General features: G+C 35.1%; 2 long non-coding RNA genes across 2 annotated transcripts; both read left to right on the forward strand.

The window, feature by feature from the left end:
• The first annotated feature begins 9,453 nt into the window (after window positions 1–9,453).
• LOC132617827 (uncharacterized) lies at window positions 9,454–12,855 on the forward strand. The gene is made up of 3 exons (XR_009573847.1): window positions 9,454–10,210; window positions 11,156–11,206; window positions 12,548–12,855. It is a non-coding gene; the product is annotated as an uncharacterized LOC132617827 (long non-coding RNA).
• A 7,245-nt stretch (window positions 12,856–20,100) lies between these two features.
• Window positions 20,101–23,506, forward strand: LOC132617799 (uncharacterized). The gene is made up of 3 exons (XR_009573837.1): window positions 20,101–20,472; window positions 21,386–21,451; window positions 22,386–23,506. It is a non-coding gene; the product is annotated as an uncharacterized LOC132617799 (long non-coding RNA).
• Window positions 23,507–24,911: the final 1,405 nt, after the last annotated feature.

Genomic DNA, 24,911 nt, shown 5'->3' on the forward strand with positions numbered 1-24,911 from the left:
AAAGGAAATAATAGGTGCTTTGTGTTACGGGGTGGTTCTCTTATATTATTATGATATATTAGTGGGAGAAAATCATGTTTAGCCTCTGTTTGAACAGCCATTAACGACTTTATTTCAGTGTTGCGATTGAAAATTTTGAGTTTATATTCGAATGAGGTTGTGTAAAGCTGATAATCTTGTTTGGATAAATGTCTTTCAGGGACTTGAATCAAATCAGAAATCGTGTAAGGTGTCCGTGAGAAAAATGTTTCTTTGATTCTACTCTTGTAGTATGATATAAGGAAATTGATGTGTGCTATGTTTCGGTATACGAATATCGGCTTTGAATTTGTTTGTTTTCTTCGGGTGACTTGATATTATGGCGAATGTAGTGTTTTGAATTTGTTTGGCATAAGTTCTTTAACTTTCTTTTTTATCCTCCATAATGACTTTAATTGGGTTTTTCTTCTAATCCTTTTCATTCTCTCTCTTGCATGAACTGGGAATTTCGAATCCCAAACATCCTCGAGTTGCTTCGACAACCTTGCTGCCACATTAATGAGACAATGCTGCGTATCGCTGTTGTTCCTTTAAGACCAATCGCCATGACAGCTTAGGCAAACAGTTGACGTTTTAAGGCCAAGCTTACTGCTTGCCATCAGCTGCTGTTATGCCTCTGTTTCCCTCCATAGTCGAGCTAAACAGGAAACATTATAGCTCGGCAGAACATCCTATTGATTTGTCCCGTTGGTTGTTTCGTTTGCTCTATTTGCTTGTGTGATACTTGTTGAACAAAAGACTAGTAATTGGTTTTATTTAGTCATGCTAAATTCCGTCTATAGCTAGTGATTAAAGGAGTAATTTTAGCACATATTGCATTACACGTCCTTGAGGGCAATAGCTATAATAATTTTCTTTCTCACATAGAATATGACTTGAGTTTAAAGACTAAAACTAATAACTCAACGTCCTTTCTCTCATTTCCAGATTCAAATGGCCTTTTCATCATATTTAAGAATATAAGTCTAGGCATTTCTACACCACCATATTCATATAATATCATTTTTATCTAAAGATCATATTGTCAAATCATCTTTTAAAAGGCTATTATTCATAGGCAAATTATCCCATTTTCTACAAATCCTATTTTGAATAACATTACTATATTTTTCATTTAAGGCCTTAGCAATATCTTTAAGTCTCATTAAACATTTAGAATCTTCTTTTACGCAAAATATTATGTTTTTCTACAAGTATTATTTTAAATAACACTATTATACTTTCGTTTAAAACCTTAACAACATTTATGAGTCGTGTCTTCAAAATAGCATTAGAAGTACTCTTTTATACAAATTATTATTTTTCTACAAGTCCTATTTGTTGACACCCAATTTTGTCCCTCCTTTATTTAATTTTATTCACTCGGGCGTCTAAATTTATTGACGAGCTAAATACTTTGTTTTTTTCACTACTATTATTTTCGCTACTTTTATTTTTAACATTACAAGTATTGCTTTATCACAAATTTTAAATGTTCGTCATTTTCATTTTTGAGTTTGGAATCGATAAATTAATTACAAGACAACACTTTGTGAAATATTTATTTTTTACATATGAATTATTTATCATCTTTACATAATATATATTATACCAGTTATTAAATTAGAAGCCCAAAAATAATTAAATAGCGGAGGAAGGATCAACAATTTTCAGCCAAATTAATGGCCCATTAATACAAATACAATATTATCCCCTACCCAAATAATCAGCCCACAATTTTTAATACCCAACCCACCTTTTAAGTCCACTACTTATCAGCCCATACTCTAATTAATTCACCCCAACATTTCAGACCAGCCCATATATTTAATTCACCTAGCCCAAACCATTCCCCTACCCAAAATAATTCAGCCCATACCCGTGTCATACCCGGACCAGCCCAACACCTCACCCGACCCGGTCCAGCCCAATTTCCTTATTCTTTTCCTAACCCTAACCCCTTTCCCCTTCCCTTTTTCCTCTTCTTCTTTGCCGCCTCCTCCCTTTCCCTCATTCCCTCTCCTCCTTTTTATTTTCCTCGCCGCCGCCTCATCTCCCTCGTCTCACTCCCCACTACCGCCGCTCCTCTTCCCTTTTCCCCACACACGCTCCCCTCCACTCACCCGACATCACTCCTCTCTTTCCTCTTCCTCTCCACTCACCCGACATCACTCCTCTCTTTCCTCTTCCTCTCCACTCACCCGACATCACTCCTCTCTTTCCTCTTCCTCTCCACTCACCCATGCCTCTGCTCCCTACTCCATCTTGTTCCCCACGCTCCTCTCTTCACTTTAACACAAACGAAACCCTATAAATGTGATCCGAAGTTGAACGGTGAAGGGGGGAATTTTTTTTATTTTTTTTCAGTTTTGAGGAACACGAGTGTTTTGTGACAAAGTTTTGATTTTTTTTCATTTAGTCTTTAACCCCCTTTGAATCAGAAGAACATTTTTGTTGGAAAGGGAATTTTTTGGTCTGTAGCTTACTCCTAATTTCATACTGTTTGATAAGGGCTTTTTCACTCAGCGTTTCCCAAAAAATACCCAACTATTTTCAGAATTGGTTTCCTCTCTGGTGAACTTTAGCCGTGGGGGACTGATTTTGGGAAAAAATAGAGATGAATCCCTAATCTCTACGTTTAGTATCTAATTCGATTCATCTAAAAAGAAAGAATACGAAATTTTAGTTCGCAAAAGATCCTCAATACTTTCATTCGAATTCATTTGGCTCAAGGTTCGGATCTGTCCGTAACGGAGGTGTAGATTCGAGGCCTCGACGTCCTCAGTTCACTGCACACAAAAAAGGTGAACCTCGACACACTTATTGTTATAGTCGTTAGTTTCTGTTTTAGTTAAAATCTTAGCTTGTTCTGCTATTTTTTTTGGTAGTAGTTATGTAGTTTGCTTATCGTCATGTTATTTGTTTGATGTTTGGGAGCTGTTAGGATAAAACATTAATTGCCAAAATGAATTTGAAGGACGTATATTGTGGTTTGGAGGTTTAGACTAAATTTCCAGGACTTAGAATCTAGATGAAGTTGAATATACATAGGATATACAGTGGGCTATCAAGGTAAGAAGAAGATATACATTTGATATACATATGATATACACACCATGGTGTGTATATCTTAGGTATATCGTGTATGCAATTAAAACAGACCGACACTGAACCATTTCTATAATTGTCTATCAACCTGTAGGTTTAGGTGTTCTGTTTTGATTAACGCTGTTATGAAAACAGTAGCAGTGATATGGTTACTGTTAGTTCAAGTGGAGTGCATAATGTAACCAAATCTAGTTTTGGTTTAGTTGATTAGTTCGCTGTCAAACATGTTTAAATTTAGACTAGGATAATTATATTCAACTGCTCTTTGAGGTATGATTAATGCATTGCTAGCTTGTCAATCATAGGAGATTAATACACATGCATGTTGGACTGTTTGAAGATCACGTATGCCTAAATGTTTCTTTAGAAAGCTCAAGTCTGGATGTTAAAAAAGGAAATTTCGATCTGGTTTGAGCTAAACTAACTCACACTTTTTTTTTCTCCAAAAATAATTGTGAATGCCTTCGAGCATGGCTGCATTATCCTTGCTTGTGACAACACATTAACTTTACCATTAGCATGTTTTTCATTTATTTGAGGTGTCATTCCTAAGTATTCCTTGAATTTGGCTATTAGTTCTTTAAAACTGTGAGACTTCGACTCTTTATCATTTTAATTTGTTTCCACCAGAAGTTAAACTAAATGATGATATTGTGTCTTATAGAGTTTAGCTACAACCTTTGTGTCCAAATATTCCCTCATTCCACTATGCTGTTAAATAAGACTAAGCATAAAATTGCCTCAAACATAAATGATTAGTCAATCTCTGAGCACTTATCTGATTTTTTGGTGGTTCATGATATATCAATGATAGTTTAAAGTCTGGCTTGTGCCTGAGTGTTGTTTGAACTGCTTTATACTTGTCTTGAATTTTCAGTAACTACTTGAGATTAAACATCTGAGTCTTATGAGCTAAGTGCTTGCCCTGCTTTAAGTCAGGAAATTGTAGTTTAGCTTGAGTATTGTTTAATCATATGCTTACAGATGCTGTCCATGTGCTTACAGTTTGAGTCTTGCTCAACTGTTGTCATTTGATGTACTATATGTTTAATAAAAAATGATTATGTGGTTCCTCATTTGTTGGTTCATTGATATATCTAGTCTGATCAATGATTCAAGTGTGAATTAGTGGTTACTAGGCTTATGAAAATGAAATGAAAGACAGTCTACACTAATTCCTCAGGTAGGTATTCTGCCTATTTTGATCCACATGTTCCTATCTAAACTATTAAATAAACCATATAGCTTAAATATCCTCTGCATCATCACATGACTGTTCGCTTATTCAAAACAACGACGAACTTGATTTAGCTTTAACTGTTGTGTTCATGGACTGTTTTACGATAAGTTTGGTTGGGGTTGTTTGTATGATACAATTTGTTTGTATTAGTCTAATCTGTATATTTTAAAAGTGAAACTCAGCGTGTTAACTGTGCATGTTCAGTCTACTTGGTTCCTTTCTAGTTCAAACTACTTATATGTCGGTCCATAAAGTGTTGCTTTCTAGCCACTTTTCACTTTATTTATGGTCATGAACTGCTATAGTTTTAGCTACCTTGTTGCTGCATCTGAATCTCCCTTATTGCTACTCTTTTAGTTGAATTAATTTGCTACTGTTTTTGAGCATTTTTTATGGGTTATCTGCGGCACATTAAGGCTGCCAGTGGCTGCACGTTTCGACCAAAACATTGCTGTGTCTTGTGGCTGCAAGATGTTGCACTTTGAGACAATATTAAGAGCAAAATACTTACTGCTATAACTGCTGTACTCATGCAGATTTTATGTTGCATCTTTTGATTGTTGACCAAACAGTCGCTGCATATTTGGGAATATTATCTACTCCATTTGAAGCCAAACATTTACATGGTCTGGCCGCTCAAATATGAAAGTTTGCCCATTGTATAAAATACAAAAGTTATATTCAGTTTGGTCCGGGTTACAGCAGCTTACTAACGGGCATAAAAGAAAGATCACAGTCTTGTTTTATTCAATCGAATGTTGGCTATTTCGTGTCTAAATTTGTTCCTGTTTAATGACACATTTTTTTGATATTCTGTAACCTTCTAATAAAAAATGAAATAGCTTATATACCTCACTGTTTTGGTTAAAATGACTGGCAACTTGATCTTGAATGCGAATAGACTATACATTACTTATAATCATAGTAGAGATTAAATGGGATCTTGTTTTCTTACTGAATCTGTTTGCAACATGTTAAGAATCGATTCCCTTTTTCTAATCCAATCTTCTTTTATTTTCGCATGTACCCGGAGTCGAAGAGTCTTACTTTGAGACTCGACGTCATCCTGCACAGGCTGGGAATGCACATTTACTCCGTCATTCACATCTTCCACATTCGGTGTTGGGCCAAAGTCCGATAAAATCCTCTTCTTGAGTCAGCCCAATAGCAAACAGATCGCAGCAATAGTCCTTAAAAAATGGACTGGTCCATTTGCTCCTCTTTCCTTCTATTTCATTTTTTTGTTGTGTATTTTTATTTACTTTGTACGACTAACATCTTATTTTATTTTATTAACTTAGATAAATTCTAGTATATTAAGGGTTGTAGTTTAATAACGGGTAGTTAATTCCACAAATTTATATTCACTTCTAGTTATGTTCTAAACTATTAATGGTATCTATAACATTTATTCGAGTAATTGATTTTCAAATAGCACGACTATATATTTCAAGTCAAAGGAATCATATTTTATTTTACTATCTTAAAATTCTCAAAACGTCATTAATATGTAAATATTAATCCGAGTATTCTTTATAAACATTATTTTTAAGATGTATTCAACTATGCATACCTTTAGCCGAATTAGTTAAATAAGTTAATAAAAAATAAAACTCACCTCCTTTGCATCCTATTTATAAAATAAGTCTAGATTTTTCTACACCATCGTATTCATATAACATCATTTTTTATCTAAAGATCACATTTGACGAATCATCTTTTAAAAGGCTACCAATCATAAGCAAATTACTCTATTTTTACGAGTCTTATTTTTGAATAATATTACTGTATTTTCAATTTAGGCTTTAGCAATATCTTCATGCCTCATTTAACATTTAGAATCTTCTGTTACACAAATTATTATGTTTTCTATAAGTATTATTTTAAACAATACTATTATACTTTCGTTTAAAACTTTAACAACATTCATAAGTCATGTTTTCAGAGTAACGTTAGAAGTACTCTTTTATACAAATTATTATTTTTTACAAGTTCTATTTTAAATATCATTCTTACATGTCTATCTATAACTTTAGTCATACTTACAAAGCTTTTTTTTTTTTTTTTATAATACCGTATTTACACTTAGCCTAATTAATTATAAGTCCGGTCAGTTAACCATTGTTAATGAGTCTTAAAGGGTGCCTAATACCTTCCCTTTAGACTAATTGAACCCTTACCTAGAATCTTAAGTTTCGGAGACCTTAAACAGAGTTAACTTTAAACATAACTTTAATAAAAATTTAGGTGTCCTAATTCACCATAAATAATTAGGTGGCGACTCCTTAACATAAACAAACAAAAAACAGGAATCTCCAATATGTCGTACTTCTAACTTTAACCTCCCGGTTAAAATGGGGTATGCCACTATTTTGAACAGCATTCTTACATGGCTATTTACAACTTTAGCCATATTTACAAAGCTATTTTCTTTCCTATAATACTATATTTACACTTAGCCTAATTAATTGTAAGTCCGGTCGGTTAACCATTGTTAATGGGTCTTATAGGATGCCTAATACCTTCCCTATAGACTAGTTGAATCCTTACTCAGATCTTTTGGTTTCGTAGACTTTTTAAAACGGAGTTAACTTTAATAAACTTTTAGGTGTCCTAATTCACCATTAATAATTAGGTGGCGACTCCTTAAAATAAACAAAAACAGGAATTACCAATATGTTGTACTTCTAATTTAACCCAGTTAAAATGGGGTATAACAACCACGACAGCCTCTCTCCCTCTTCAGTTCAGGGGTATTTTTGACCCCTTTTTTTGTAGTTGGATTCTCTACACCACCACATAACCGCCCCCCCCCCCCCCTTCACACCCCCACCCCCAATTTTTTTTTGTAGTTTTAAATTTTTTTTCTGGATTTTCTACACTACCACATACTCCCGCCCCCCCCCCCCCCCAAACAAAAAAAAAAAAAAAAACACCCCCCAAAAAAATCTTTTTTTGAAGTTTTAAATTTTTTTCTGGATTTTCTACAGCACCACATACCCGCCCCCCACCACCCACCCCCATGACCCCCCAACACCCCACCACCCCCTCCAATAAATTTAATTTTTAACCATGCAAACTTTCAATTTTTATAATTTTTTTTTATAAAGGTAAATTAAATATGAAGTAGAAAATTCGGGAGGGGGTAGGGGGTGCGTGCCGGGGGTGGGTGTAGAGAATAAAAAAAGAAAACTTTTCAAAACTTTTTTTTGGAGGGGTGGTGGCGTGTCGGTTGTGTGTGGGGGGGGGGGGGGTCGTGGGGTGGTGGTGGTAGGGTGAAAAATAAAAACTGTTTTGATTCTACTTCATATTTAATTTACTTTTTATAAAAAAATTATAAAAATTGAAAGTTTGCGTGGTTAAAAATTAAATTTTTTGGACGGGGTGGTGGGATTGGGGGGGGGGGGGGGTCATGGCTGTGAGTGGTGTAAGAATCCAAAAAAAGTAACTTTTAAAACTTTTTTTAAGAAATTCTTTTTTGGGGGGTGGGGGGTGGGGGGTGGGTATGTCGTGGTGTAAAAAATCTAGAAAAAAAAATAAAAACTTCGAAAAAAAAGGTTTTTTTAGGGGGTGGGGGGGGGGGGGGGTGTGCAGGGCCCGGGGGGATATGTGGTGGTGCAGAAAATTAAAAAAAATTAATAACTACAAAAAAAATAAAAAGAATTAGAGGGTGTGGGGTGTGGAGGGGGGGAGGGTATGTGGTGGTGTAGAAAATTCAGAAAAAAAATTAAAAACTACAAAAAAGGGATCAAAAATACCCCTGAACTAAAGAGGAAGAGGGAGAGAGGCTGACGTGGCCGTCCACGTGGATAATTTTTTCCACATGGCACTGCCACGTCAGCTTAAATGGCCAACCGTTAAGTGGAGGGGTATTAGTGGTCTCCTTTGGTAACAGCGAGGGTATATTTGTTACCAAATACAAACGGAGGGTATATATGATCCATTTCTGATAGTTCAGGGGTATTTTTGACCCTTTTCCGTAAGTAAAATATAAAACCCAAAAGTTTTTTTTCCATCAAAATGAAACCCAAAAGTCACAACTATTAATTCTCTTCAGTTTTTACTAAAAATTTCAGTTAATCGCTTAAGCATCCCAACGATTCTTTTCCCCATTCTTCATTTTCAAAATTTTCCCTACACCAATTCTTTCTGCATCATTCTCGTTCCACCCTGTCTTTATTGTTCTTCCCTCTCTATCTTTTTTTCCCCTATAATTCCTCTACAATCTTTCCTCATTGCCATCTCCATTTTATTTTTCATGTTCCAATTACTTGCGCTTTGATTTGTTTAATTTTCTGTGTTTCTATTACAGCAGTGAAGAGGAACTACGTCACCAATGGTACCCTACTTAATTGTGAGGGTGAAAAATCGGGTGCTTTCTTTGACGTCCATAAACTGTGCAGTGCAGAGACACCACGGCTTGAGGAAATAGTGTTAATTTCTCAACAGATATAGGCCAGTAATTCTTTTAAAGTAATCTTTACTGCATATACGTTACTCCAAATTTCACAAAAAAAAAAGAAAAAGTTCTGCTGTACTCATTCACTATGTCTAAAAAAGAAAGAATTTTTTGTTTTTACATTGTTTGCCTTGAGTGTGGATTTATTTAAAAGAAAAAACTTTAAAAAGAAATAAAAAATTTGCATAGGATCTGCATTTGGTATTTGCAGCATGTATTGGTTCTATAATTATACTGAAAGTACACTTATACTAATGTTCAATATAATATGATTTTTTAGTTTCTTTGTGTAAAAACTTTCCAGTAACGTTGACGTATCCAAATTTTGGGAACAAACATTATTTTGTGGTATGCATATTGAAAGTTAACGTTATCTATCAACTTTGTATTCAGAGGTTTTCTAATCAGTTCACTGCTAAGAGTTTTTTTCGTAAAATCCATTACTTTTAGAGATCAAATTTTTCTGATCTTCTCTTATTTTACGGAATCACTTCAGAATTGAATTGGTAGCCAACTGTGATCCAGTTGTCCTCATTGCCTGCGACTTTAGGAAAGGGTGTTATTTACTCAACAAAGGCAGGCCAGTAATTCTTTGAAAGTAAATCTTTAGCGTTCTTTTTGTTATATCTCGTATTTTTTTTTCGTCAGATTATTTGTAAGCTGAGGTGGGGCCCACACATCGAGATTTTTTTTGGACATCTGAAAAGTCATATGAATCACATATGTGAAGTTAAACACAACTCAAGAAGGACCCTTGGGCCAAATCAAAGTGGAAGTCCTCCAAACGAATATTTTTAAGAAAACGTTTTCGGGTGATCTGACTTCTAGGGGCAAAAACGGTATTATAAGTTTGGAATTTGGAAAATACCAAGAAATAGAAGTTGTAGATAATTGAATTAGCTTTCCAACCATAGGTCGTGGGTTCCCAGGTGACATCGGTACAAGGAGATATGGACGTTTTAAGGTCGAAAGGTCAGTGGGCTAGGCCCAACTCGGGATTAACCGAGTTGGCCCAAAAAAAATGAAGAGAAAAATCAGGCCCAATAGGGGACATCCGGCCATGGTCCATAAAAAGGACCCAAGCCCAAGTGAATTATCCATGTGATAATTAAATAAAAGGGACCATTTAATTGTCTTGAAACATATAGAAGTTTCAAGACAAATTGAGAAAGAGTGAACAAAAGAAACAAGAGCAAAAGAACTAAAGGCCATACGGCCATGGAGAAAAAAATTGACCCTTTGAAATTTTATCCCAAAAATTATTTTCTTGTGGTATTTCTACTAATTCAAGGGTCCTTTACAACTTGGTGTAATTATTTTGGAAGAAAGAACACTTGTTTCTTCAAGTTGACAACTTGGTCAAGTGAAGAAGATTGTAGAAAAAGGTAAGAATTAATCCCTTTTTATTATGTTATGAAGGTTGGTTTATGTTGTAGTATGTAGAAATGAGTAGAATTTATGGAAATATGGAAGTTTACAAAGTGGGTGTGCATATATGTAAGTGGACATATATGTATATTGTTGTATAAATAATATGAGTTGAATTTTATGTTGTATTCTAGTTGTGGTTATGGTGAAATTTATATTGGAAATGGAAGAAAATGGTTCAAGTTGGCATGGAAAATTATTGGGAATAGTTATAGGAAATTATATGATTTTAATGAAGTTTTTATGTAATTATAGAAGTGGAGTTTTAAATGTGAATTATTATGTTAGTTGGTGAATTTGGAAGGATAATAGTCCATATTGGCATGAAAGATTGGTTGTTAAGTGGTTATGAGAAGTTTTGTGATTTTATGGTAGATTTATGTAATTATGAAAATGAAATTATTAAGGTGCAAATTATGATTATGGTTGATGAAATTGGAAGATGGAAATATGTTATGAATATGTAGATTGAAGATTTGAAGTTTTGGATGGATTATGGTTTTGGTGGAAAGTTTGTATATTTTGTGTATCTTGTGAATATTTGGTAGAAATGATATGAAATGCTTCCGAATTATATTGTAATGATCTTGATTAGTAATGAATGTAAAAGCATTGAGAATGGTTTGGAAATGTGAAGTTGGAATGAAAACTATTGCATTATGTTGGAAAGAAGACTAGTTGTGTTATATTGTGTTTTGTAGTCATGGTTGTTGTCATTGTGTTGATAGTTTGGCCGGGTTGAATTCCCGGATTGATATTGATTAAAAAATTGGCTAAGTTGAATTTTGGGGATGGTGTATTTATAGGGGAGATGCTGCCCAAATTTTTGTAGACAAGTATTGGTTAAGATTGAAATCTTAAAGCCTTACAATTAACATTTGGTAATTGTGACCAAATTGTAGATTTTGGCGAACTTGAAACTTGATTTTGGAGACGTGTATGAATCGGAAAAGGTATGTAAGGCTTCACCCTTCCTTCTATGGAATGTCTTAAACGTAATAAGTTGGGTACGAGCCTCGGGGACAACTCTATTTCCCGGAATCCGCACTTAAAGTTTCCCCTTTTTCATTCAGTAGAATTGAATTAGAAATTGTGTAAAATATTGGAGAAACTTCCTAAACATCTAGAACTGGCATAAATATGACCCGACTACCTTAAAACCCTCACAAGTGACGTCATGAAATATAATGTACGTAAATTTGGTACGCCGCCTCATTTGACCCGAGGTGGGCCCATTGTTCCCGGATTTTCCCTATTGCTCCGTTTGACTTATTTTGGGAGTAGAATCCAAAGGAAACTTTTGATCCTCGTTCCGATTATCAAACGATAAGTACTGTACCATTCTAATGGAAATATGTATATGTATATAAGATATGTAAAAGTATATAAGACATGTATATGTATATAAGATATATATATATGTTTATAAAATATGTACCTGATATACGTATATGTATACGATGAAAGATCCAGAGCGCTATAGACGCTGATATATGTATATGATACACGTATATGTATATGATAAAAGATCCAGAGCGCTATAGTCGCTGATATACGTACATGATACCAGTATATGTATATGATAAAAGATTCAGAGCGCTATAGACGCTGATATATGTACATGATGTATGCATATGTATACGGGGAAGATGGGAATAAGGGCAGAGCGTTATACACGCATATCCACCTGATCAGTTGGCATTACATGACATGATATCGTCCCGGACACGGGATGCCCGGACGCGGGATGTGTATTTATGGCTAAATGGATCGGCTGCCGACGCCTCGGCAATATGACATGTTCTATTTTTATATATATATGAACAAGAAAAGATTTTCAACGGAAAGCTAAGCTATGATATGATACGCTATGCCATGATATGATACGCTACGACAAGCTATGCTATGATATGATAAGCTATGCTATGATAAGACACGATAGGATACGACCTGATATGCCACGATAGGATACGACCCGATATGCCACGATAGGATACGATAGGGCACGATAGGACACGATACGAAAAGATACGACATAATATAAGTTCTATTTTCTACGTTCATGGAGGGGAAATGTTTTTAAAAGGGAAAGACAAGCCATGCATGATAGCCGCCCAAAAAGGGGCCTTCCTATGTACAGGTTACTTTCTTGCCTCGTTATATGTCCTGTGACTCCATGATATTATTAATCGCACTCTATGTTATTGCTTGCATTGTCTTCCATGCCTTACATACTCGGTACACTATTCGTACTGACGTCCCTTCTTGTGGACGCTGCGTTTCATGCCGCGCAGGTCAGCAGACAGGTGGACTTGATCCTTAGGAGCTCTACCAGCGGTACTCTACAGTGCTCCAGTTGTTCCGGAGCCTCACTTCCGCGGTACTATTTTGTGTATGTATATTCGGGCACGGTAGTACCCGGCCCTTTCTATGTATAAGTGTACTATGTCTAGAGGCTCGTAGACAGATATGCCCAGTCAGTCAAGTACAGTTAGATATATGGTGTGTTGGCATTTTAATGTTGTTGTATAAAGTGATAACGAAGTTTACTAGTCTATGTTCATAATGATGCTGCTAATGTTAATGTTAAAAAAAAATATATGGCACAGTTCCTACGGCCCGCTGAGAAGTAAAGGTAAAACGATAGATAAGGGGTGCTCGGTACAAGTATCGGGTACTCGTCACGGCCCCTAGTCGGGTCGTGACACTTTTGATATATTTGCAACATGTAACATCTTCACAACAACTAATGTTTTTGTTCAATTTATATTTTCGAAATGGTTCAACCAACACCCTAATCTAATTGTGTGGGCGTGGACAAAAGAGCAACAAGTACCTTGAATAGTTGGGAAGGATGGCTTTCTTCTTTTGTTGTCTTCAATCTTTTTCCTTCTTCTTTTTTCTAAAACCCTTTAATAGACAAAAAAGGAAAAATGAATATGTTGTGATCGCTAACTTGTATAGTCGTCCTCTTCTTTCTTTAAACCCTTAAACAGGTAAAAATAGAAATTGAATATGTTGTGATTGTTCACTTGTATAATCTACATTTACAGTTTCAAGCTCAGTCAATGACATGATTTTTTTTTGGATGAAGATGGACTTGCAAAGGAACAAAAGGGCATGAAAACATTGGGCAGTGAGTTTTCTCCATTCATTATTTCTTCTTAATTTTTTCCCTTCCAAAGGAATAAAATTACTCTTGCATTTACCAACAAATTCACATATACGTGTATTTCTTCCACTTTTGTCATTGAGTTAGTTTTGCCTGCTCAATGAAGTGTAATCCATAAACGTGAAAGTAACCAACGAGACAAGAAGTTATATGCCTAAACCGTAGTCTCCAGGCCCCAAAAATCCTATAGGGATCTGATCCTATGAAGTGTTTTCTTAGTTGAAAATGAGATGAGAGAACAAAATGAAACCCCTTTTTTGAATTCTTGTCTTTCTTTGTGAATCAAAATTAGGATTACATACTATCAAATATAAATTCTTTGCTTGCTATAGTTATTTCTAGAACTCCACAAAATTAAGAATAACTTCCCTTTTAAGAAAATTCAAATGCTCTAAATGAAATTGAAGTATTTGAAACTACATAATGAACATCATGTCAGAGTAAAAGATAGTATTCCCTTCGTCCCAATTTATGTGATATAGTTTGACTAGGAACGAAGTTTAAGAAAAAAGAAGACTTTTGAAACTTTTGGTCTAAAACAGATACTGTAGTCATTTCATTAAGGGTAATAGGGGAAATTTTAAAAAAAATTATTTCTAAATGTAGAAATGTATCATTCTTTTTGGGACAGATTAAAAAGGAAAGAGTATCACATAAATTGAAACAGAGGGAGTAGCAATTTTTGTAAGTGTTAATGTCGTGTTTGGTATTCAGGCTTCAGACGGGCAATATATCTATTAATCCGACTGGTCATGTCAGGAGTAGCAAAGTCGAATCAGTATGATCTTTTTTAACGATACCACACCTCATTTGCATTAGATTTTGATTAGGACAAACAAACTATAAGCAATTTGCTTAGTTGTTTGAAGAACTTAATTCTTGATAGTAGCATTTTTTGTAAGTCTTAATGTCGTGTTTGTGATTCAGGCTTCAGACGGGCAATATATCTGTTAATCCGATTGGTCATGTGAGAAGCAGAGAAGTCGAATCAGTATGATATTTTTTAATGATACCAAACCTCCTTTGCGTTAGATTTTGATTAGGAGAAGCAAACTATAAGCAAATTGCTTAGTTGTTCTAAGAACTTAATTCTAGATGAGGTATTTCGTTACCACATGTTGTGGCTCTTAGTATTCTTGATATGATTTTCATTAATCAAGATTGCAACATCCATAAGTCAAGTTGTCATCTCCATTAATATTTTATCCTTTGTGTGTCTCCAGGTTAATAATGTCTAAGCAATGGTCTAATTCTTTTGTTCCCTGTGGACTATATTGTAGTAATGGGCATTTTTTAGTTCTGTCATATCTTAATCAATGTAAATTATGAATTGTTATGCGTTTCTTCTTATAAAAATTAAGTTACAAATCCTAGTTATTTATTTGAAGTCATACTTTAGAAAGAGAAGTTGTCGCACAAGTTTAGTCATTGCTTGAAAAATCTTGAACCTTTTGTTCTGGACTTTAAAGGATTCTCCTTCCGTTACCTTTTATGAGTTCAAAAAAGGTTTTTACGTTTTCCTTTGTGCAAGGGGAAAATAAGGTATAGTAACACATGAAAATTCTTTCCTGTAAGATATGTTCAACAAAAGGATGGTTAACTCTCTGTATGTTTGTGATGTATCAACATTGTTTTGGGTCTGGAAAGGTGGTGACGCAAGAATAAAAGGACTTCTTCGGTTTGTGGATCACGCAATATATCTTCTTCCAATCGAAGCACAAGTTTGTAAATAAGAAATAAAATAGAAACAACTGTTGTTGGTCATCCCACCCTTGAAGACATTTTGGAATTTCATTAATCATCTTAATCACATGACCTCTTTTTAGTCATTGTCGTAGTACCAAATCGACTTTCACTCTTTAATTTTTTCCTTCTTAAGGTTGTGTACTGGTGTTTAGATGTGGATTAACAACAATGCTTTGAGTTCGAATTCCTTACAGTGTCCTCCATTTACTTGTGCAAGCTTTTTAGAAGTATGGCTTCCATATTCTGATCATATTTGACAATTCTTATCTAAAGAGAAAGTCACATCTTTCTCAGAGTGTGGGTAGAGGCTGAAATGAACTTTCTAAGTTAGACATAAGATTGAGCCTCTTCATTATAGGCTACATCTTTAACGACACAATTTTGTGGGAAAAAAGCTTCTTCAAGGATTGTCTGTTCTTTAAAAATTTTCATCAAAATATCTTTTTCTTTTGTCCAGGAGTGAAGAGAGTAGGAGATGAGTAAGAGGACGAAGAGAAATATGAAAACTCCTTAAGAAGAACGATTGTTTTGTTTTCTTTTGCAATTATATCTAAGTTTCAAATATAATCATTGAATTTGAAGTACACTTCAAATATCTGAATTACTTTAATGATCGCAAAATTGATAACTAAGAGTGTAAAGATTCCGAAATACTATAGCAGTGGCAAAATTGACATCTAAGGGTTTGTCTAATATGGAATACAAAAATATTATTTCTGATATTCTAAATAATCTATCTATATATCTATATAAAGCAGGGACTTCGCCCCGGTGACGTGGCGCTCTCTCTATGAGCAGAATGCCTATTTATCTTTTTTTTCAAATTTTTACCACTTTTAATTTAAAAAATCAACTATTAAGTTAACTAAAAGCATACCTTCGGCCTTCGGTTGAAAAAACCCCAAAAGCCTTTTCCAGTTAAATAAAACTCAATGGGCGCTGCCTTTCTCCCATTCACTTCGCTTACAACAAGTCTTCCCTTCAATCATCAAGTCAATCTTTACGATTTTTTCCCTCCGTTCGTTTGTTACCCAGCAAAAGCGGCAACTTCCCGCCGTTTCAAAACAAACCCTGTGTCTTTTATTTCTTTCAATGTTAAGCGTTCTCTTAGAAAATTCTTCATCCAACTCGTAATGCCAAATCACATCAACTTTTTCAAAAACATAAACCAATCAATAGACGAGAAGAATTCTGCCCATCGAACAAATAAAATTCAGAATTTCAATTCCAATAGCAGCAAAGGCGCAGAAGAATTCAATAGAGAATAAGAAGTTTACCGTTTGCATTTGTTGTGTCCTCTGCATATTCCCTAACATTTTCAGGTATGTTTACAATTTATGAGAGAGGTTTGCTTGAATAATATAGTAACAGTGTAGTTTTACAATTCTCTCTAGATTAACAATTGTTGTTGTGGAATTTTTCGTTCCTTATGGTTATACTATTGATACTGTTATAATTCATGAGCTACTGATTTTTTTTCTTTCACAACGGTGAGTACTTATCTCTTTTTCTCTCGCCACTTCTATTAGCATTTAATTTGTTCTTCAATATTCAAGAGAAATTGCATTATCTGTTTTTATTTTACTTTTTTGTTCAAATCTTTTTCCAGGTTTTATTGGTCGACTTTGAATAAAATTATGTCCACTTCGAATAAAATTATGTTCTGCTATGTGATGTGATGATTTCACAATAGAAATTATGTGATGATTTCTTTTTCCTTGCTGTCTACATTAATCTCATTCCTCTTAAGAAATATACTCCAGGAGAAACAAGGGCGACAAGCAAAGAAGAAACAGACAAACCAAAGAGCTAACTTAGCTTTCTTCTCACCCTATGCGTTCTTAAATAAATTAGTTACATTCTTTGTTACCTCAACCTACATTATGAAAATTATTTGTTCATCGCAATCTTCCGTCTTAGTTTATTCGAAGTAAACTATCTCCTTATATACATCAAAGTTGCAAGATCTAAATATAGATGCAGTATGGATCAATGATCTAAAATTCAAAAGTGAAAGGACCTCTTGGATCCATAAACTATGCACACCAACTACTTTCTTAGGTTCCTACTTGCTACTATGCTACTTTATGCACACTTAGGATAGTAGGAGGCACTTTGCTAATCCTCTTAATCCTTAAAAGTGGAAATGATTTAAAATGGGAACTTCATGGATCTACTTTTGGTGTTAGCTATTCTGCAACTCCCAGCATATATACCTTCTGTTAAGCGCAGCTTCTGAAGAACTGGTCCCTCCTATGCCTATTCGGTCATCTTTCTTTCTAATAATTAAACAGCCAGAAATATGCCTGTTCATATCCTCATTCCTTCCTGGTTTTTGCTTTGTGTATGTACGTATGCTTCATTTGAAATTTTTTACTTATATTTCTCGATCATTTTTATTGAATAATTTTTAACTTTATTGTACTGTTTAACAATTTAACAACAACAACATACCCAGTATAATCCCAGTAGGTGGGGTCTGGGAGGGTAGAGTGTACACAAACCTTACCCCTGTCTTGAAAGGTAGAGTGGTTGTTTCCTATAGACCCTCGGCTCATTTTTTTGAGCAAAAGAATAGTACTTAGGAAATGAACAGGCATGCCAGGCAAATCAAAAAGCCAAGAGTTTTTCCTATTATCCTGCAAGACTAAACACAGTGAGATTCGGCAATGTGAATAGCTTAAATTTTCTTCACCACTTCACGAGAATTATATTTGAGTTTAACTTTTGCGTTTTGAATGAGTTTTGGTGTAAAACAAGATAAAATCTTGATCCTTCCTTGGATGTTCTTTAAGCTTTTCTTTCACTTTTTCCCATTTTGCTTCTTCCTTCTCAATCATCGTATGAATTTTAACGAGCAAAAAGGCTGCTAGAGTTATGCACAGGAAAAGAAGCTGCAACAGTTTTGCTTCAACAAGCCCATGAGAAATTTCTAAACAACTGGCTAGGAATACTGCTCCAACCCAAGTAAGTTAGGAGCCTTTCGAACAGTTGAAAAGTTTTATTTGGCTTATCTTTTTTACTGATTGCGTGGAGTAATGACAGAAGTTTCGAGGTGATTAGAATGAGGAGTTAAAGTGTGTGTTATGTTGATAAGAATATTCTCTTTCATTCATGATTACTAAAATGAACAAAGAGAGAAGCTAATGGCCTATAATCGACAATTTCCGTTGCTCCTTTTACAATTTTTATGGCTTTACCTGCCTTGTCTGCTAGAACTAATAGCAGTATTACTATTAAATACAAAGTTAATTGGAACGATGAAGTCAAATTTTAAAATATCTAAGGTTCTGTTTAGCTTTAATTGAACTTTGGATAATAGTTCTCTTTAAATATTTGCCTCTGCTTCAGTTAGAGCAAGGAAAGAACAAGTGATAGTAGCGAGTTATGGCACAACTATCACTATTGTGATATTGACTATAAAGTAAAACTTCACGCTAAAGTTGACAATTTAATTCTGACCTTTCTATTACCGTCTATATTATTGTTGGTGAGCAGATTAACGTGAATGTTTTCTTCCCAGTCAATAGGATGTTAATTCACAAAGGATCATGTGGAATACGCTACCTGACCCATTGAATTTGATGTTTTCTTTATGAGCACTAAGTTCTATTAAGCATTCTTAATATTCTAATATATTGTTTCAATGCTCTCCAGAAAATTGCTATACAGGTTATTCCTGGATCAACTGTGTATTCATTTACTAACAATAACTTCTAAGGTGCTGTAAGTTTTGCATATGAACATTTCTTTAGATCATACAAAGTGTTTTTTAATACAATTTTTGCAATGAGAAACAGATAGAGCATAGAGCCTGCCTGTCCAAGAGCAGTTTATATGCTCTCAATATTGATGATTACATAATGAAGTTTTTTGAGATATTGGAAATTGGTAAGTTCCAACATCTTATTCGGGCTCTACCTTGGTGCGAAGTTGAAAGATTGTAGTATATGGCACGGCATCATTAACAACTGTGAAAAGACATTAATCCCGTTAAAGTACAACAGTTATCTCCTTATAGGTAAATTGACATTGACTAATAGTATCTTGGATGACATCCCAGCATGTTAAATATCTCTCAAATTCGTCCTTGCAGGAGTAGAAAAAAGAACAAGAAGTTGAGAAATGACTTCCCAAGGAAAGTAACTCTATAAAAAAGAAAATACATTTGGTGAATTGGAATATATTGATGACCTACAAAGAGAAAAAAAGAGGTAGACTGGGAGTGAAGAACCTTAAACACCCTAATAAAAGTATACTCTGTAAGTGGCTATGATTAATAAAGATGAGCTTCGGGAAGAAGTCAATGTCGCTAAGCATGGAAAGGAGAATCACTGGACTGCCAATCTTGTACTTATGCCTAATAAGACAACTTTACGAAAATAAATTTATAATCTATGGGGGATTTTCAGCAGATATAAGTTCGAAAATGGGAAGCATATTGAATTTTTGTTAGATCATTGGCTTGAAGTTTGGAGTAATCGACGACCAATCTCCTGAATTATACAGTTTAGCAGTTAATAAAGGTATTTTGGTAGCTGATTTTTTTTCTAAATCAAGCTGACATCTTCAGTTTAGACTGAACTTTAATGCGGAAGCTTGGATAATATAAATCTTGTACTGGAAACTCTACATTATGTGGTGCTGGATGAAAACGATAGATTTCAAGATTTGGTTAACAAGTAAGCCTTGATTTTATTTTATTTTAGTAGCTGATATAAACTTGTTACGTCCCGTATTTTTATACATTGGGACAACCCGGATTAACTATGATAATTCAAGGCCAAGACCATTCCGGGAATTGAAGTCGGGACCATTTGATTTTATTTTGAGATATAAGTTATATATGAAATTGTTGGCATTGAACACTTAGGGAAAATTGGGACCACAATTCATAAATTTGGAATTAAAAATCTTGTGCAATAAGGCCATGGTGGCCGTGTGAATAAAAAGGGGTCCCACACATTGTGTGGCCAATTTTAATTGGTCCAACACATGGTGTGGGCCAAGGGCAATGTGGATATTTTGTGGACACTAAAAGATGAATAACTAAGTCATCTTCTCACCACTCTTCAACACTTAAAAAAAAAATATATATCAACTTGGACAGCTCCACACCCCACTGTTTTCGGCCAAAGAAGGGAAAAACCAATCCCATTTTTAGCTTCTTTAAAATTATTTCCTTGGTGTTAACCCACTATTTGGAGGTCCCTAAGTAGCGTGGAAGTATTGTTTGGATCATCCAACTACTCATTTTGCCCATTTGCAAACCCTAGCCTATTGGTGGATTGAAGAAGAAAGGTGAGTTCTAATCTTGTTTTTGAGTTATAAATGTTGTATGCATATTGTAGTATGCTAAAATGGATAAAAATCATGAAATATGGAATGTTGGAAGTGGGTTGTGTGATGGGTGTGCTAGCCGTGTAGTGTGGGTGTGATTGTGTAAATGGGTGTTGTGATTGAATTGATGAATTAATTCTTGTATCGTGATTAATTGTTGTAGAGTGGAGAAGAGAATACGAATCATTAATATATGTATATATGTGTGTAATGTAGCCGTGTATAGCCCCCAAATGTTTGGCAAAGAATGAATTAGTATCGCTTAACGTCTTAATCGTCGTCGTTATGAATTCTAGTTGGAAATGAGCAATTAATAACTCAAGATTGATGTTGAGATTTTGTGGGCTGATTTGAGTCTTATTGTGCGTTTGATGTAAGTCGTATATTTGTGAAAATGACCTCGATATATTGTGGATTGTGATACAAAACATGACTTAAAAGTATGGAACGTGAAAAGGGGGCTGCTCACGGTTTAGGGGGCTGTTTTTGGCCACTTTTGGAGCAAATTGTTGGATTGTTGGAAATATTATGTGACTTGTTAGAATGCCCTTGAATATTGTTGGTAAGGATTTGGGTTAATAATCGAATGTACGAACGATATTGTGGCTTGAAAGTAAGCCATTGAATTGAATATTTGGAAAGTTGTCGAATGGTGTAAAAGAGAGCTACTAATGTTGTTTTGCCTTTCGAATTGATTATCGTTACTAGGTTGGTTATTGTGGTTGTTGTTGTTGATTTTGAGCGAGTTAAATTCTCGGGTTGGCCTATTTACAGGGGAAATGCTGCCGAATTTTCTGTAGAATTTAATGAATAGTTGGAATGAATGACTTAAGTGCCCTTAGCTAATGTTTGGTATTCGTTGGCGTATTTGTAGACCTTGGGGAGCCCGAGGCGTAGATTGGGATTTACTTTAGATTGGCTATTTTGGAGTGCGTACGAGGTATGTAAAGCAACCTTCTTTTCTTGGCATGCCTTAGTTTCACATAGGCTAGATTAGAGCCTTAAGGAAATTCCAAATCCGACATCCGAGCATGATATGATCTATATATTCCTTGACACTCCTATGTATGATTTGATGAAAAATGAACCATTATGTTTTTGAAAGAAGGGATTTCCAAACTTTGTACAAAAGGTTTCACTTTAATGAATTTTGTAATTTTTGAATGCCATATCTTTCGCATAAAGGCTCGGATTGTTCCAACATTTTCATAAGAGTTTGCATGATGTATAATGAGTATGTTTTCCATAAGCGGGCCTAATTCGGGTCTATACCCGTCCGTAGGTCACGCGACCTTCCTTTATGTAATTCGGAGAATCTTTGAAAGAATTTGGTATGACCATTATTCAGATTTCAAATATGATCATTTTACTTATGTTTGAAGTTATGATAATGATTTTTTTTATGCATATGACTACTCACGACTCTATTCGTGCATTCTGTTATTCCTTTCGCCGAGTCCCGGGCCGGTTCTGTTATCGTGCGCATTTTGATAAACTCCGGAGTTATGCTGTGCTTATGGTTCACCGAGCTACTCGCAAAAGAGGGTCGGGTTCCACCTATATTTGGTGTTATGCTGTGTATGGCGTTATGTTGTGATGTGATATGTGACGGGGATACAGAGATTTGAGACTTTCTGGTGTTATGCTGTGTTATGGCGCCATCGACGGGTGGGCGACCATATTCTTCTGTACCCGATGCATGACTTACATGTTTTTGAAAGTAAACAAATTTTGATATGTTGGATTTGCACTTATGTTTGATACTTCCATTTCGTTTATATCTCAGATTTGCTTTCTGTACATTCTGCTTTGCATACTCAGTACATATTTCGTACTGACCCCCTTTCTTCGGGGGTTGCGTTTCATGCCCGCAGGTACAGACGCACAGTTTGGTGATCCTCCAGTCTAGGACACCCTCTTCTGCCGTTGGAGTGCTCTTCTCATTTCAGAGCACATATTTTGGTATACATTTTGTTCGTTGTGTATGTACATATTTGTTCAGGGGTACGGCGGGGCCCTGTCCCGTCATATGTTTCGGTGTGTCTGTTTAGAGGTCTGTAGACGTATTTGTGGGTGTGTGTGCCTACTTCTGTTCAGTTGTGTTTATATGATTCTATTCGCTATGGCAGCCTTGTCGGCCGGCGTTTATATACGTTTTGGGCCGTTGTGCCATTTGATAGCCCTGTCGGCTTTTGATACATTTGATAGCCTTGCCGGCTTTTTGACATATATATATATATATATATATCCGCATACGGTTGCGTTGAGATGTGTTTGAAACAGTTTGATATAGTTTGAGACGACATATAGTATTTATGGCCGTATATGCTATTTGTGTGTGATTCGATTGAATAAGTGCGTCAGGTTGCCCAACTAGGGCGCCAGTCACGGCCTATGGGGTTGGGTCGTGACAAAACTATTTTTTAAGCAGGTTGGGTCTTTGGAAGGTGAATGGCCATGGAAATTGAATTGGAAGTCAAATGTTTCACCTAAAGTTTCATGTTCCACTGTGCAACAGATGTCTCTTTGGAGGTAATTTTGTGGAGAACTACAACCATATATTTATGCACTGTGGGTTCACTTGACTGTTGGTCTCTCTTGTTTAATTTGGTTGGTGTAAGCTCTGCCAAATGCCACAAGATACCAAGAAACTTTAGTTATGTTGGATGAGACAGAAGGTGAACTGCAGAGGCAAACTGATCTGGAAAGACTATCCCCATGTGCATCATTTGAAAAACACGACTTTGAAAGAAACATGAGGTACTTTTGAAGAGAAAGTTGAGCACATTTCTTTTGTTAAGTTTAAATGCTCACAAAAGCTGTACTTCTCATTAGATAGTATGATGTAGTTTTTGGATTGTTTTGGTCTGTTTGTGTCTAGCTATAAAATTCTACTACTTTTGTACTGTATTGTGCACCGTCTCTTGGTATTGACAATAATATTCCCATTTTTTAATTAAAAAAGTATAATATAGCCTTTCAATACCAAATGTTGGACTGCATCTTCGCAAAAATGCTTTGAATCTCTTTGCTTACCTATCTTTCTTCTTTCTTTGAGTCTCTTTACTTACCTACTTTTATTACTTAGAAGTTAGAGAGGAAGAAAGCAAAGAGAGATTTTACATTACCCAAAAAAGAAAGAACAGGTGGTGAAGTAAGAATTTTGAACAAGAATTTTTATTTTCGTTATTTTTGATATTCGGATATTGGAAAAGATCATTCGTAAATCTAAAGAGTCATCCATCACCGTGCGAAGCGCGGGCAAATTACCTAATAACTACATATTTTTAATGAAAATATGTAGAAGATGAAACTGTCGAATGCTTAATACTTTTGCAATTATTCGTTAGAGCTTCTTGAGACATATTACAATGCCAAATCTTCTAATTTATGTTCGAAAATATTGTTCTAAATAATTTTAATTTTTTCAAGAATGTTCCTTTACGTTATGTTTCTTTTTCGGATATTAGGAAGCACTGTTCCTAAATTTAATGAGGTTATTTATGACCGCGCGAAGCGCGGGTATATTACCTAGTAATAAATAAAATAAAATAAGGAGAAGACCACCTGGAGAATGTCTACCCTCATGAGAAGCAACTGCAATTTTTTTTTTTTTTTTTTTTTAATTTCAAAAAGTTCCATTACTAAGCAGCAAGCGCGGGCATTTAAAACCCATAAAATTCAAATCTTGGTTCCGCCTCTTAGAGCAAGTCGTGAAAGGCACTGCAATTTGGTAAGAGATTTCAACATCACAGATATGAAACATTAATTTTACAAATCTATCATGAAACCTTATGCATGACTTGAGTATATACAGAACTTGACGAATTTCACTGGTCATATTTAGAAAGAAGGTACCTTGATCCATAACTATCAATGTAGAAGCATGGGAAACTAGCATGAGTATATTGAATTTACGGAAAAGGCTCAAATATACCATCGAACTATCGGAAATGGCTCATTTATGCCACTCGTCAATAGTTTGGCTCATCTATGTCATTGAACTATCGAAATTGGCTCGTTTATGCCATTAATCAATAGTTTGGCTCATTTATACCATCGCCGTTATCAAAATGATTCATCTATGTCATTTTTCATTAACGCCGGTTTTAAAATACCACATATGACACTTAACCTCCAACTAGATTATGGTTGTGGGTGAGTCAGGTGTATGGGTCAGATTTTTTATTAATTTGGGATTTAAAATTGGGTTGGTTTAATTAAACGACGTAGACCTCTAATTGGCCACATGTCATATTTGGTATTATAAAATTGGAGTTAATGAAAAATGTCATGGATGAGTCATTTTGGTAACGATGATGGCATAAATGAGCCAAACTATTGATGAGTGGCATAAATTAGTCATTTCCGATAGTTCGATGGCATAAATGAGCCAAACT

The sequence above is a fragment of the Lycium barbarum genome, chromosome 11 (genome assembly GCF_019175385.1).
Source record: "Lycium barbarum isolate Lr01 chromosome 11, ASM1917538v2, whole genome shotgun sequence".
Classification (NCBI taxonomy): Eukaryota; Viridiplantae; Streptophyta; class Magnoliopsida; order Solanales; family Solanaceae; genus Lycium; species Lycium barbarum.